The 15,760-nt window shown below is 41.0% G+C and overlaps 1 protein-coding gene across 2 annotated transcripts in view; it reads right to left on the reverse strand.

The window, feature by feature from the left end:
- The window catches only part of FGF13 (fibroblast growth factor 13), a 501,144-nt gene that overhangs the window by 341,088 nt on the left and 144,296 nt on the right, over nucleotides 1–15,760 (reverse strand). The gene's annotated exons all lie outside the window — the stretch shown is intronic.

A 15,760-nucleotide genomic window follows, 5' to 3' on the forward strand; every position in this document is an offset into this window, starting at 1 on the left:
CAGAACATTTAGACTTACTCATCCCAATGGGGTATATCTTTCTTGGACATTTGAATTTAACAAATCTTTATCAATCACGTACTAGGTATGAGATAACTTTCACCAGGGGTCATGAGGCTTACATTACTGCCCCATTTTAGAGACGAGGAAATCAAGGCTAAGAGTGATCAACCAACTTGCCCGAAGGAACACTGTTGGGTAACAGAAAGGTAAGAAATTTCACTTCCAAAGAACCCTCCGATACACCATCTGCTTTCTCACAGGAAAATACACGAAATCTTATTGGCAAAAAAAGTCACGTAAATGCACATTTCATGACACCCACTCCTGTGCTTCTACCCACAACTGTCGTATTTCAGGCACCATCTACTTCATGACCAAATGACTGCAGCACAGGGTAAAGCCCCCAGAAGCCCCTTCGAGTTGTGGAAATAGTCATCTTGGAAACAGTCAAGCTCCCAACTGATATGACCTTTTCTTGCATAGAGCAAGTGTTAACTAAAAGTGAAAGTTAGTTTTGGAAGAGCTGATTTCTCTCCATTGCTGCATGTCTTATTATCCCTCACATAAAGTCTCAAGAGCAGGGGAGAGGAATGTTCAGCTACAGAGTCCACATGCTGTCTGAGCATTGCCTTCTCTCCCTGAACGATTATGACTGTCCTGCTCCAAAAATCACTCCTCTCAGCATTATCAACATTTACCAAGTGCCTTCCAAACAAGGAAATACACACATTATAATCACAATAGCAAATTCCACGTACTGAGTACTTACTCTGTGCTAGCCACTGTGGTAAGTGCTAGAAATTCAGTGACAAAGACAGTATCCTGGAGCCTACGTTCTAGGAGGGGACACAGAGGCTAATCGGGTGATCACCATTCAGTAGGAGAAGTAGCCAAACAGGAAAAGAAGCTCCAGCAGGGAAACAAGTCTGGACACTCAGGGAGAATTTCCAGCAGGAAGAAACATCTAAGTTGAAACATGGCAAGAATGAGGGAAGGTAGCTAGGTGAATGGGGAAAGGAGGAGGAGAATATGATCCTGACAGAGGGAACAGTACGTGTGAAGGACCAGAAGCAAGAGAATGTTCTAGAAACTGAAAGAAGTACATTATGACTAAAGTTGGCAGTGCAGGGGGAAGTGGGGGGAGGGAGACGGTCTGAGAGCTGAAGAGGTAAACAGGGGCCCATTCTCAGAAGGTCTTGTAGGCCATGGTGTCTGGAGTACACTGAGAAGGCACTAAAGCCAATGGCTTATTCTTTGGTCGCCATGATTCACAGGTGGTAAATGTGGAATTTCAAGTGCCTTGAATACTGGGCTGATTTTTCATAAATACTTGCTTTGTTGATTTTTCTACTCCTTCTATTTATTCTGCTTAAAGAAAAGCCCTCTGAAGACAGATTGGTTTTCTGAAAAAAAATCAATGTTTTTCTCATGTTGTGGAGGGGTGGAATTAAACATTATTTCTGGAACTTCCCTGGGGGCGCAGTGGTTAAAAATCCACCTGCCAAAAAAAAAAAAAAATCCACCTGCCAATGCAGGGGACATGGGTTCAAGCCCTGGTCCGGGAAGATCCCACATGCCGCGGAGCAACTACGCCCGAGTGCCACAATTACTGAGCCTGCGCTCTAGAGCCTGTGAGCCACACCTACTGAGCCCACGCGCCTAGAGCCCGTGCTCTGCAACAAGAGAAGCCACCGCAATGAGAAGCCCGCGCACCGCAATGAAGAGTTGCCCCCGCTCGCCATAACTAGAGAAAGCCCGCGCAACAACAAAGACCCAACGCAGCCAAAAATAAATAAAATTTTTTAAAAATTATTTCTTAAATTTACTTGTTTTAAAAGATTGCTAACATTCCCCTTCAGTTAAAAAGTAAAAGATGTATGGGCATGTTTTTATAATACCATCACCAAGGATGGTATGCTATTATCTCTGCATCAGGAATGGCCAGTGCAGTGCCATTTGTGGTATCTATTGCATGAAAATATCCCATGGCAGTGAAGAGACCCATTATAAACACTGTACGGCACTGGTCTGTCTTTCCATCATCTTGCCACCTACCAATCCATCTTTTGCCTCATTTTGAAGATCATTCAAAACAGCCCCAATAAATACACAATGGCAATGTGATTTTTTAAAATTAATTAATTAATTTGGTTGCACCAGGTCTTAGTTGCGGCAGGCGGGCTCTTAATTGTGGCATGCATGTGGGATCTAGTTCCTTGACCAGGGATCAAACCCAGGCCCCCTGCATTGGGAGCATGGAGTCTTATCCACTGCACCACCAGGGAAGTCCCGGCAATGTGATTTTTTAAAATAGGTAAAGAAATTGAGGAAGTGTAAATCAAAATGTGTCACTAAGATCCAGTGTAGATCAGAACTGCACTCAGAACTACACACCATGAAGTCCTATCTAGATGTCAGAAAACGACCCAAACTAGGGACTTCCCTGGCGGTCTAGTGGTTAACATTCCATGCTTCCATTGCAGAGAGTGTGGGTTCAATTCCTGGTCGGGGAACTAAGATCCCACATGCCACGCAGTGTGGCTAAAAAAGAAAAAAAAATTTTTTTAAAGAGACGACCCAAACTAGATTCTGACCTTTGCAGCGGCCAAAGCAATTAGACCCAATCAGGTTTAACAGTGATCCGCTCCGATTCACTAGAGGGAGGGGGCAGGGTTTTGGGAAAATTATCCTCACCCTAGAAAAATTAACTTCCTGAGAGTGGGGATATTTCTAATACGTAGCTATGGTTGTGTACTTCAGTGGATGTGACCCTTGAATAACAAAATTCCAAATCTCCATAAATTAGAAAACACATTAGTTGCTCATAAGAAACACAGCTTTTCCTGGCAATGAGGATGGAGAGAACAGCCTCCCTCCCGTGGGTTCTTCTAAAGGGTATAGAATGGGATATGGTGGACAGTTCTTTCAAAACCATCCCTCCCATCAACACGATGCCAGGCTTCCGACGAAGAGCTCCAGTAGAGCCCTCCATGGGCGATCCAGAGCCTCGTGCTGAGGTACAATTGAAAGAAGGTGAGCTTAGGAGGTTTGAGGTGCATTTCAGGGACACAGTTCTCGGATATACTCACTTCATTCAGAAAGAGCATTTCTAGAGGAGCAGACAGAAAAAATATAGTTTCTTCACCCACTACCCCCAAAAGAGAAGCCCTTTTGAAACTCGGGCACATTTCTCAGCTCCCAGGCAAAGCAACAGCTCAATGTGCAATAATTCCGGATGATATATTTAAGGTACTGGAGATATAAAATGTCCTTTGTTTGCCAAGGGACCAGTAAGTAAACCTTCAAAGGCATTTTTATGTCAAGCAAATACTTAAGGATCACAGAGAAATTCACTAGTGATCTGTGGAATAATAGCACACCTGACCTACGAAATAGGGGAAGATTGGAGAATTCTACTGATTCTGACCTTTACTAATGCAACAGAAACACCCTGGCTTCACAAATATGTTTAAGCTGCCTGGGTGATGGAGCTCCAATTCTTATAATCCACTTTAAAAATCAAATAACAGCCCAGATGCTGTCATATTCATGACATTCTGCTGCTTCTCACAGCCACCCTCTGCTTGGAAGCTGGAAGGCCAGGCCTCCGGGGGTCTCTCCCAAATCTAGTCTTCCTCCCTTTCTCTGAGTTCCATGGGGTTTGATCGCCACAGGGTCTCTGCTTCTTCTTATCTTCTACAGTGGCAACTTGCAGAATGTTCCACCAGTATTTTCAAACATCTTTTTGAGCCCCAGGATCGTGTATGCATGTGTATGTGTGAAATCTAACCTGGAAGTCAAATATTTAAAAAATGAATACATGTAGAACTTCTCTGGCTGAAGGCATCCCATCATCCCATCATCTCCTGTAAAACACCGTAGGTCTCTGGGGGCTCAGCTTGAAACCACGGCCTTGCCAACAAGCATGGGTTCAGGTGAGGGTTGATGCCCTGAAATTGAAGGCACTCAGATCCCATACATTAGCTCTAATAAAGGCAGCTTTTTTCCACTTTACTCTTCCCCACCTATTTGTCCCCTAACTCCTTGTGACATGGCTTCCTTGGGCCACCTCTTTACAGTAGAAAGTGTGCTGTTGAGTGAAAAGGACACTGGCCCTGGGTTCCATCTCCAGCTGCCTCCTTTCCTAGCTCTGCACAAGTCTCTTCAAATCTCCGACCCTCACTTTCCCTCTCTATGCGCTGAAGGAAAGAACTCCTTCCTCAAGAGTTGCTGTGAGTATTAAAGGAGGTGATGTTTGTGAACCTGCTTGTAGATCTGAAAAATACTATAGAAATAGAAGGTTATGTTATTCATTTCCTATCACTGCTGTTAAAAAAAAAAAAAAAAAGACCATAAACTTAGCGTCTGAAAAGACACAAAATTCTTCTCCAAAATAGGTCTCGTTGGGCTAAACTCCAGGCATCCGCAGGGCTGTGCTCCTTCTGGAAGTTCTAGGGGAGAATTCACTTCCTTGACTTTCCCAGCTTCTAAAGGCGGCCCGCATTCCTTGGCTCGTGACTGCACATCACTCTGATCTCCGCTTCAGTTTCCACATCGCCCTCTCTGAATTTCCCGCCCCCCGCTTTTCCTTATAAAAATCCTTCTGATTACATTGGGCCCAGCCAGACAACCTAGGATAATCTTACCATCTCAAAATCTTTAATTTAATCACACCAGCAAAGTCCCTTTACCATGTAAGTTAATACATGCAAATGTTCCTGGGTTACGTGGGAGACATGGGAGGGGGCACTATTTAGCCTAGCACAGATATATGTCAGATACTTATCTTTCCAGATCTATGCTCCATCCCTCTCCACCGTGCTCTGTGCTCCAGAAGGCTGACCTCCAATGGACTATAATCCATTCGGTTCCCTTCCCCTCTGGATTCCAGTTGGGTTTGGCCAATAGGAGGCACTGGCAAGAGAGTGAATGAACGGTGAGGGGTATGTGTCCCCACTGCCAGATTCCTTGGTGCTAGGCTACAGGCTGGTGGTCCCTGTGTTCCTCCACCAAAGACCACAGCTCTGTCCAAACAGCTGGTGCCCTCTCCAGGCTCTGCGACCACCCCCTGCCCCAGCTTCATCAGGACAGGGGATGATAATAACTCCCAGCTGCTGTTTGCCCTGGACGGTGCCCCCTCCCTTGTTGGTTTCCTTTAGTTGTTAACCCTAAACTCTGACCACAGCTTTGTAACTAGTCCCTTCATTAAATTATCCTCTAATTACTCCCTTGGGTGCACGGCTTGTCTCCTGCTGGGACCCTAACTGATAAAAATACCAAAAGTACTTTTAGAAAGCTTACCAGGATCACCGTCTATAAGCCTTCTTGCCTGCCCTCACCCCCTTGACCTCTCTAGAATATTTGATGCTGTCAACAGCTCTTCCTTACTTTTCTAAATACAGTATAGGGATATTCTTTCAAAATAATCAGGACATTGGGCTTCTTTTTGCTCTTTGAACAGGCCAACCTCTTCCCACACTATTCTACATGCTGTTCCCTCTGGCGGTAATGCTTTTCCATTGCTAGTTCCTTCTCAGCATTGAGATCTCAGTTTAGATGTCATCTCTTAAGAGAAGTCCTCCCTGTTCCTTCGCTTTAAAAGTAAGCAACTATTGGTCACTACAATAGCACTGTTTGTTTCCTTCATAACATTTTCACCATCTGGGCTTAATTAATTAATTAATTAGTTTGTCTCCAGGAGAGTAAGGGATGTCTATCTTGTTCTCCACTTGTGCCCAGGGCTGAGCACAAGACCTTACAACACATGTTAGTGAACGAAGTCAGAAGAGCAGAAGAATATGTTGCACACAGTGTCATTAAAATTTTTTATCTCACTTAATCCGTAGAACAGTCATGTGGATAAGTAGATATTAAATTCCATTTGCAGAAAGGAAGCCAATCCTCCGTGAAAGTAAGTAATTTGCTGAATGTTAATCAGCTAGTAAGCTTGGAACAGAGATTTGAAACCAGGCATCCTTTACTCCGTGGCTCTTTCTAGTAATAGCTAACGTTTCTTGAGCACTTACTTTGTGCCAGGCCTGTACGAAGTGCTTTACAGACATCCTCTCATTTTAATGCTCACAACCACCCAAGAAAGAGGTAATCATTATCCTTAATTAACAATGAGGAAACGGAGGCTCAGAGAGGTGAAATGACTAGCGGGAGGTCACACAGCTAGGAAGCAGTGGAGCTGAGGTGAGTCTAGTTGGGTCTGACATCCTTTCCTTTGCACCAAGAAGTGCTAGCCCCCTTAGAACAGAGTTAGAAAACCTAACGCCTAGAATAAGGTAAGGCTTAACCTAGAAACGACTTATTCCATTATTTCCCAGACAGGATGAAAGAGGAAGTGTTAGGCTTATTCCTGGAAACAACAGTCTGCTGTAACCAGAGGAGGGGAAAGCAGAGAATTTCAGCTCCTATTTCGCTTCTATATTCTCCATCAAAGGTAATGAGCTGACCATTGGAAAAGGCAACACGAAGGTAGTTTATTGGAGAAAGGGAGGGGCAGGGCCAAGTCGGGCAAGCAGGCTGGAAAAGCAGCCCTGGCTATCCTAAGGCATTTCAACTGAACTGGGAGAGAAGCTTCATGAAAGCAGGGATGTTGTTTTGTTCACCCTGTTATCCCTAGAACAGCAACCGGCACATCACACGCACTACATCCATGTTTTAGGAATGAATTAAGCGAGTCTCCTGACCCACTTAGATGACACCACAGGCACAGAGACCACGTGTAGATTCGATTTCCGAGTGACCCTTTGTAAATTGAGGGAAGGAGGAGAATGTGAGCCATGTCCGAAGACTAGGGATGGGCCATCAATTTTCCAAAAGGTTGACTATTTACATTTTCAAGCAAATTAAACTAGATCAATGGGATACTTTCCCAGAGCAGTTTGTTTAACAGGGTGGCTTGGGAGAACTTTTCTGTGAGGAACCCCAGTGTTCACTATCATCTTTTGTTCTATTAATTAAGCATTTACTCTGTGTAGGGGCTGTACTACGTGTTTCTAGCGCTGTATCTCATTTCATCCTCATAAAAGCCCTATAAGGCAAGTACTCTCATTATTCTCTTTTCACCGGTGAGGAAAGTGAGGCACAGGGAAGTTGAGTACCTTGTCCTGGTCTGACTCCAAAGCCCAGCCACAAAATAGCCCCATCTCATCACTGTAGTAAAGAAACCTGCCAAGATAGTTAGAGACACTCTCCAGTCATATGGGTTAACTATGAGACTCAGAAAATAAGGAACTCAGTTCACTGAAGCATTACTTATGTGAGGGGTTGGGAATTTAGAAATGGAGGGCAAGAGAGGTGTTCAGCAGCTAGGAAGAGAATGCAGATTAGATTGGCAACACCAAAGGACACTTAAGAACCAAAATCCTTGGAGGGGGTTAGGGGATGAGGAAGGGAGATCAAGACTTGACTAACAAAACAGAAGTTCAGACAACCTTCAGTAGACTAATACAATGTGTATGCTGACAGAGCAAGGGTTTCTTTTAAATCTCCTATTATGTGAAATAGAATGGGCAGATCTATTTTCTATCGTAACACATTTAAATGAATAGAATAGCACTCTTGAGAGGATTAGCTAGGATTAGAACGTGCATACAAAAGCACTGATGCTCATATACGGTGAGCTGATTGGAACAAGAATTTCAATCTGAGTTTCTTCTGCAGGATGGACTTCTCCCACTGACACCTAAAATTATATTCTGGATGACTTTCTTTTTTTTAATGAATTACATGTATTCATCCATTTAACTCGCATATACTAAGCACCTAGTGTATTTTCAGCACTGTGCTTGGCCACCTCTTAGCTTTGCTCTTCCAACTAAACCCCAATACTTCAACAGAACTCAGTTGCTTGGATAACTTTGATTCTGTGTTCTAGTTCCAGTCATGGCTCCTAACTTTTTCAGGTGACTCTAATGGGTATTTTTGAATTATACCAATCACACCAACTTGGATTTTTAATTTAATGTGGAAGCAGGCATTTGAACCAAATGTTACTAACTGAACTTGGGTTCACTCGCCTGACGTGCGGCAAAGCCAATCTACTAACACTGAGTTTTGGTGAAGGAAAGTACAGTGTTTATTTGCAGGGCACCAAGGAAGGAGAACAGGCAGCTAAAGCTCAAAAGACCCAAACTCTCTGATGGCTTTCAGGGAAGGGTTTTTAAAGGCAACATTACGGGGAAGGGTCAGAGGGTGTGTGATCAGCTTGTGGACACTCTTCTGACTGGTTGGTGGTGAGGTAACAGGGTAATGTTTCAAGAATCTTAACCATCAACTTTCCAGTTCTAACCAGTCTGGGGTCTATGAGTTTGTGGTTAGCATGTAGTCATGTCCTCCACCTGGATGGGGGTTTTAGTTAATGCAGAAAGACTCAAAGATATGCATCAGATTGTTACCTACATCCCTTCAGGAGGAACCAGGAGTCCTGTGACTCTATTGTTCTAATCATTACTGCTTGAGTCCACTATCTGGAATGCTGGTAAGGCCAAACAAGAAGCAGGAAGCATGCAGGGGCTTGTACCTGAGAAAGTCACGCAGGGTCCTACTCCGTTTCAGTCCCCCTTTTCTTTGATATTTCTAAATCCTAAGAGTAACAGGGGCAGGACAAAAAAAGGAATAAAGTTTTGGATAGAGAAGTTAATCATAAACTCACCCAGGAACTCGATTTTAGGGGGATTCAGTTTCAAAAACATCACAATACTCAATGATTGTGGGTGAAAGAACAACCTGGAAAATTCACTAGTATGATTTACGAAAATCTTATGATAGCCAACCACAAAAGCAGTTATTCTCTAGAAAGAAACTGATGCCCATTCTGTCAAAAACACTCAAAAATTGTTTACATGTTTAGTAGCCTGTCATGGAGAGGAAATGGCTTGAACATTCAAGCACATGAGTAAAACTGCTGACCTGTCAGAATATTCCATCATGGTATTTGACAATACTGGGCATTTAGCCATTAAGTAGAAGAATGGGCACGTCTACATTACCTAAGAGTTTAAATGAAATTTACACAGAGTGATAAAGTAGGCATTCTTACCTGTGTCTATTTCCATTTCAAAAGCCTGAGCTACGCTCCATCTGTATAATAGTGCTGTTATTCTTAGCAAGAGATGGATATTCTCTGTGGCCCACGCTAACGTGGTAACCGATCACACAGAACATAGGTTTGGGTATGTGAGTCATTTGGACCATGAGTCATTCCAAGAATGGAGAACTGTGGTAGTATAATATCCCAGGCAGTGGTTTAGTGCAGTAGGTAAAGATATAATCAGCTCATTGTTGGTAACTGAACTTAGCAGTTTAGGGACAGATTCACATTTTACATGCTGATGGTCAATTCTCAACGGTAAACTGAAAGTGACAAATATAAAGTAATTACTGCAGTGTAGCTTGCCTACTTATTAACATCCATTTAAGTAAAAATATTTGACTTTAATAATAAAGTACAGCTAATGATTCCTTTGGGTCTCTTAATTTAAATATTATTTTTAAAAGACAGATGATCCACTGTAATTTATTCAATTTTGTATAGTGCTCATCTCAACTGAACTATATGTAATTTTTTAGACATGGCCCTTTTAATATTTTATGAACTGACATAATGTGAGAGTGAGCTCACTTATCATTGAAAGACATCACCGTTATAATGTTAAATCTGTATTTCAGAGAATTAGATTTTTAAATGTATCATGGATTCTGATTAGCACCTTATTATTTCATTTTTAATAATCTACGTGCAGCTTTTAAAATCTGAGCCTATGGAGGACCAAAAATTTTCCTTGTTTCTGTATCCACAATGTTTGTCACATTCCCTGGCACATTACTCCCTGCTCCTCAATCAGCTTGTGTTTAATACATAGATGTCAGTTATTCCTCCCAGCTGTGTGTCATCTTTGGTTATGTGTGCTACATTTCCGCATGGGACGTGTGTACACGAGAATGGACTTCAGCTGGAGTAATAGCCCTGGCTTCTACCCACCTGTGACTTACCCTACTACAAGGAAGAGGAGTAAGTTACCAAACTGGTAGTGCACATTCATCGGGCTACACTGCTCAGTCAGGGAGAGCTCATTTATATTAAAAGGAGACAGGTGTAGAAAACAGTTTGGTGTTTTCTCAATAAGTTAAACATAAAATCCCCATATTATCAGAGAAGAATTGAGAGCAGGTATTCAAATAAATACTTGAAAATGAAAGTTCATAGCAGCACTATTCACAATAGCCAAAAGGTGGAAATAACCCAAATCTCCATTAATGGATGAATGGATAACCAAATATGGTATATCCATACAATGGAATATTATTCACGCATAGAAAGGAATGAAGTACTGATACATGGTACGACACAAGTGAACCCCTGAAAACATGCTCAGTGAAAGAAGCCATACACCAAGAGCCCCATAAGGTATGATTCCTGAAATTTCCAAAACAGGCAAATTCATATAAAACAAAATAGATCAGTGGTTACCAGGGGTTTGAAGGAGGAGGGAATGAAGGGGTACAGCCTAGTGGGTATGAGGTTTCCTTTTGGGGTGATAAAAATACTTTGGAACTAATGGAGGTGGTAATTGCATGACACTGTGAATTGTACACTATAAAGTGCTTTCAATGGCAAATTTTATGTCATGTATACTTTACCACAATTTTTTTAAACTCCACAAGTACTGGGGATTCAGCCTTATCTGTCCCTTTCTGACCAGAATCAGCAGCCTGGGTAAATGTAGCTGCACCTGTGGACCTAACCCTTCCCTCAGGTTCGCTGTCCCAACTTTGAACGTGAAGGCAGTTGGGGGTTAGGGGGGTAGGTACAGCTGTCAGCAAACACTTCTCACTATAGATCTAACGCCAAATTCTCCCATCAGCTAGCTTTACTGGTAAAAATGTTGGCATTCTGTCTCCATCTGTCTGCCTTTTGAATTTTCTCTCTCCACTGACTCTTAACTTGAAAAGAATGGAATGTTTTTTTACTGGCATCCCCCACCTCTATCAGCAGAATTGAAAAACCAGACAAGTGTGGTTCCTGTGGCCTCGTCTGATTCAAGATTGAACAGTAGAGGATTAAAGATAGAGACAGGCCTATAAGCCCCCTCCACTACTGCTCATCCTCCCAGGTGTATAAAGGAAGGCTGAGTATCTGTTCAGAGAATACAGCAATGAAGGAAACTTGTCTGCCCACAAGATACCAGGACAATGTAGATACAAGCCCTCATTCAGCATTCTCCTACTTCGGTCATTCAGGCTGCTCACGTAACCACTTCAAGAGATCTGGGAGGCATGCCCATGATTGCCCAGTTGAGTCAGTGGTCAACATGGAATCAAGAGACTGGACTCCCTGGCTACTCAAAGTCCTCTTTGGACTATAACGCACATCGCCGCTATGCCAACAATGTCTGGGTATATCTTCTTAATGATCTAAGAACCCATCTACGTCACCACCTATAACACATCTTCCCAGGTTCTGGATAGTGCTGGGTTTCACGCTGATTTCAGAGCCCATCAGAACTGGGTTTCAAATGTCGGTTCTGCCACTGATGGGCTGCATGACATCAAGCAAGTTAGTCAAACTCACAGAGCCTCAATTTCCTCACCTGTAAAATGGAGACACAGCATCCCCTTCCTCTAAGATTAGTTGGAGGTTTCAATGAGAAAATGTATTCAAAGAGCTTTGCACACTGCATGCTTTGTGCGTATTAGTTTATATGCTCTGTAATGGGGGTCCTTTCCAATGTCCTTAAATAGGCGGTATTTACATTTCCAGGGCTGTTTAGTTTTAACAAAATAATTCATCTTTTTGGCTCGTTGTAACTTTTCTGACAAAACAGAAGTAACTTAAGCAAACATGATAGCATTCCCCTCCCTCACCCAATACCAGCCCCTGATGTGACCACCATCAAAGAGTTTTGTGTTTATCTTTCCACATAAACAAACAAAACTATATATGCCCATATTTAGGCTTGCTTTTTAACCAAATAGGATCATACTATACATGCAGCTGTAAAACTAGCTCGTTTTATTTAATTATATACAGTGACAGTCTTTCGAGTTTATAGATAACTAGATAGGTCTACAGAATTCTTCTTCTAGCTGCATATTACTCCAAAGCAGAGAACTGTAACAATTTATTCAACTATTCCCCTATGGAAGGCCATTCAGGTTCCTTCTAGTTTTTTAATATTCCAAGTAAATGTTTCAACAAATTTTCCTGTAAATATATCTTTATCGAACGATCTTTCATCTATCATATAAATTCTAGAAATGGGATTGCTGGATCAAAGAGTATATGCATTTAAATGCTAATAAATACTGCCACATTCATCTCTCAACAAGTTATAGTCATTTGCACCCCAACCAGGACATCAGGAGAGCACTCCTACCCCACACACTTGGCAAATGTCAACGTTATTGATCTGTTTTATTTGAACCAGTGTCAAATAAAATGACATCTCATTTTAATGTGCTGTTACCTGATGATTAGCAGAATTGAGAACCTGTGCAACTTTGTATTTTCCCGATGGATGTTCATTCAGGTTCCTTACGGTTTTTTAATACTCCAAATAAATGCTTCAACAAAACTGTACTTTCTCCTTTAAACTGCCTGTTTAAATCCTTTGTTTACATATCCATTGGGTAGTTCCTTTTTGTTATGAATGTAGGTGTATTTTGCGTATTAGCAATATCAAATATTTTCTGTCAGACACATGCAAATATTTTCTCCCAACTGATCATTTTTATGGAATAAAATCTGTGAAGTTTTTTTTTTCTTTAAAGAGTCTAGATCTGTGTCTTGTTTAAGGAGCATCACCCGAAAGTCATATATATATATTCTCTTACACTGCTTTTTAATACTTTAGTAGTTTTCTCTTTACACTTCACCTTTAATACATCTACAATTTATCTTTGTATGTTGTGAAGAAGAGGTTCTATTTTTATTTTCTTCACCATATATTTAAAAACTTGTATGTAAGTCAAGTCATGCTGTACACCTTAAACTCATGTAGTGCTGTATGTCAATTATATCTCAATAAAGCTGGGATAAATACATAAATAAATAAATTTAAAAAGAAAAGGCTACAAATAGGAAGGAAATAAAATATTCTGAGATTCATAAAAGAAAAAAAGAAGCTAATGTCATTAAACATATATGATTACCAATATAACCACAAAAATTAAAAGGCTATTGCAAGACAGTCCTTCAAAAGGTTAGTCAGAGTTGCCATGTGAGCTCTCAATTTCTCTCCAAGTATCTACCCAAGCGGGATGAGAACGTATGTCCACACAAAAACTTGTACACAGCAGCATTATTCACAGTCACGCCAAACTAGAAACAACCCAAATGTCCATCAACTACTGAACAGATAATGTGATATATCCATAAAATGGAATATTATTTAGTCATAAAAACGACTGAAGTACTGATACATGCTACAATGTGGATAAACCTTGAAAACATTATGCTAAGTGAAAGAAATCAGTCACAAAAAATTATACAATTCCATTTATAAGAAATGTCCAGAATATACAAATCGGTTAAGAGATACAAAGTAAAGTAGTGGTTATCTAAGTCTGGAGGGGTGCAGGTTGGGAAGAAATGAGGACTAACTGCTAATGGGTATGGAGCTTTTTTATGGGATGATGAAAATGTTCTAAACTTGACGGTGGTGATGGTAGCACAACTATTTAAATATACTTAAAACCACTGAACTGGGACTTGAGGACATGGGGAAGGGGAAGGGGAAGCTGGGACGAAGTGAAAGAGTGGCATGGACATATATACACTACCAAACGTAAAATAGATAGCTAGTGGGAAGCAGCCGCATAGCACAGGGAGATCAGCTCGGTGCTTTGTGACCACCTAGAGGGGTGGGATAGGGAGGGTGGGAGGGAGACACAAGAGGGAGGGGCTATGGGGATATATGTATACATATAGCTGATTCACTTTGTTATACAGCAGAAACTAACACACCATTGTAAAGCAAATATACTCCAACAAAGATGTTAAAAATAAATAAATAAATTTTAAAAAGAGGAAAAAAGCAAACCACTGAACTGCATACATTTTTTTTGCATTTTTGAAAACATTTTATATTGGAGCATATTTGATTAACAATGCTGTTAGTTTCAGGTGTACAGCAAAGGAACTGTATATTTTAAATGGGTGAATAGTATGGTATGTAAATTTTATCCCCCTAATAATAAAAATTAAAGAGATTTTTTTAATAAAAATTTAAAAAGCCAGTCTTTCCCTACTGACTTCAGTAACTCCTTTAGCATCAGCAGGTTCCCATATATACTTACATCTATATTTTCTACTCTGTTCTGTTCATTTGTTTGTCCAATTTGGATCAATATCATACTGATTTGTTTATAATGAAATTCACATCTCACAGGAGAACCTTCCCCTCACACTTCTTTTCCTCCAAGACGTCCTTATCAATGCTAGCATGTTTATTCTTCCACATGAATTTCAGAATCATGATCTCAAGTTTAAAAAAATATCCTAGGGCTTCCCTGGTGGCGCAGTAGTTGAGAGTCCGCCTGCCCATGCAGGGGACACGGGTTCGTGCCCAGGTCCGGGAAGATCCCACATGCCGCGGAGCGGCTGGGCCCGTGAGCCATGGCTGCTGAGGCTGCGTGTCCGGAGCCTGTGCTCCGCAACGGGAGAAGCCACAACAGTGAGAGGCCTGTGTACTGAAAAAAAAAAAAATCCTAAGTATTTAAGATAATAATTCTTGCCATGCAGGGGCATGGTATGTCTCTCACTTTGAACAGGTCTTGTATTCTGCCATTATATAAAACGTTATTGCTTTTCACATAGGTTGTATCTTTATAATTAATTTTATTCCTGGGTGATTGTTTTAGTTACATATTATTATGAATGGAATTTTGTCTTATTTCTGGCTAGCTAGTGCTATTATAAATAAAATCAATTGATTTTTTATATTTATTTTGCATCAAGCCACTTAATCAAATTCTTATTCATTCTCAAGATTTTACAGTTGAATCTTCTGGTTTTCATAGATATATACTGATATTGTATTCAATAATGACAATTTTGTCACTTTTCCTTTTTATAAAACTAATTTCTTTTCCATGACATCTGATATTATGATTACCTTTAAAACAATGTTAAATAGTACTGATGATGTGGGAATCCCTGTCTTGTTCCTAAGTTTTTTGGAAATGCCATTTGTATTTCTCCATTTATTATGTGTACTATTGGTTTGTAGTAAATATACTACATCATGTTAAACAAGTAGCTTTCTATTCCTATTATACTTCAAACTGAACATTCATTCCTGATTTTTAAATCTCTAAAAGTACCTTCTTTGTTTCGTTTCTACTGATGATATGGCTTTTTTGCTTCAAGTCTGTCACACTGATAAGATTTCCAATTGTTGAACCAGCCTTGCATTCCTGGAATAAACCCAACTTAATAAAGTGTTTCTGTCACTCATCCCTTCCGTCTCTCCCCCTTCTCTACCCACCTGTCAACTTGAGTCCCTGGAGAGAATGAGTTCGTGGGAACCTATTTGTTCAGGAGTGTCAAAACCCCTGCCCTTTCTAGTCTCTACCCTGGTAGGGTGCCTCTGATCTGCAGTCCTCGGCTTTTTGGGGCTGGACGCGCGCCATGAGTCACAATGGCAGCTGGGTCTCAGAGGGAAGCTTGTCTGAGTTGGTTGTCTGCGTAGGCAGATGTTACTTCTTTCTTGCTGACTAAATGACTTCTCAATTCAGCCATACGTGG

Source organism: Orcinus orca, chromosome X (genome assembly GCF_937001465.1).
Source record: "Orcinus orca chromosome X, mOrcOrc1.1, whole genome shotgun sequence".
Classification (NCBI taxonomy): Eukaryota; Metazoa; Chordata; class Mammalia; order Artiodactyla; family Delphinidae; genus Orcinus; species Orcinus orca.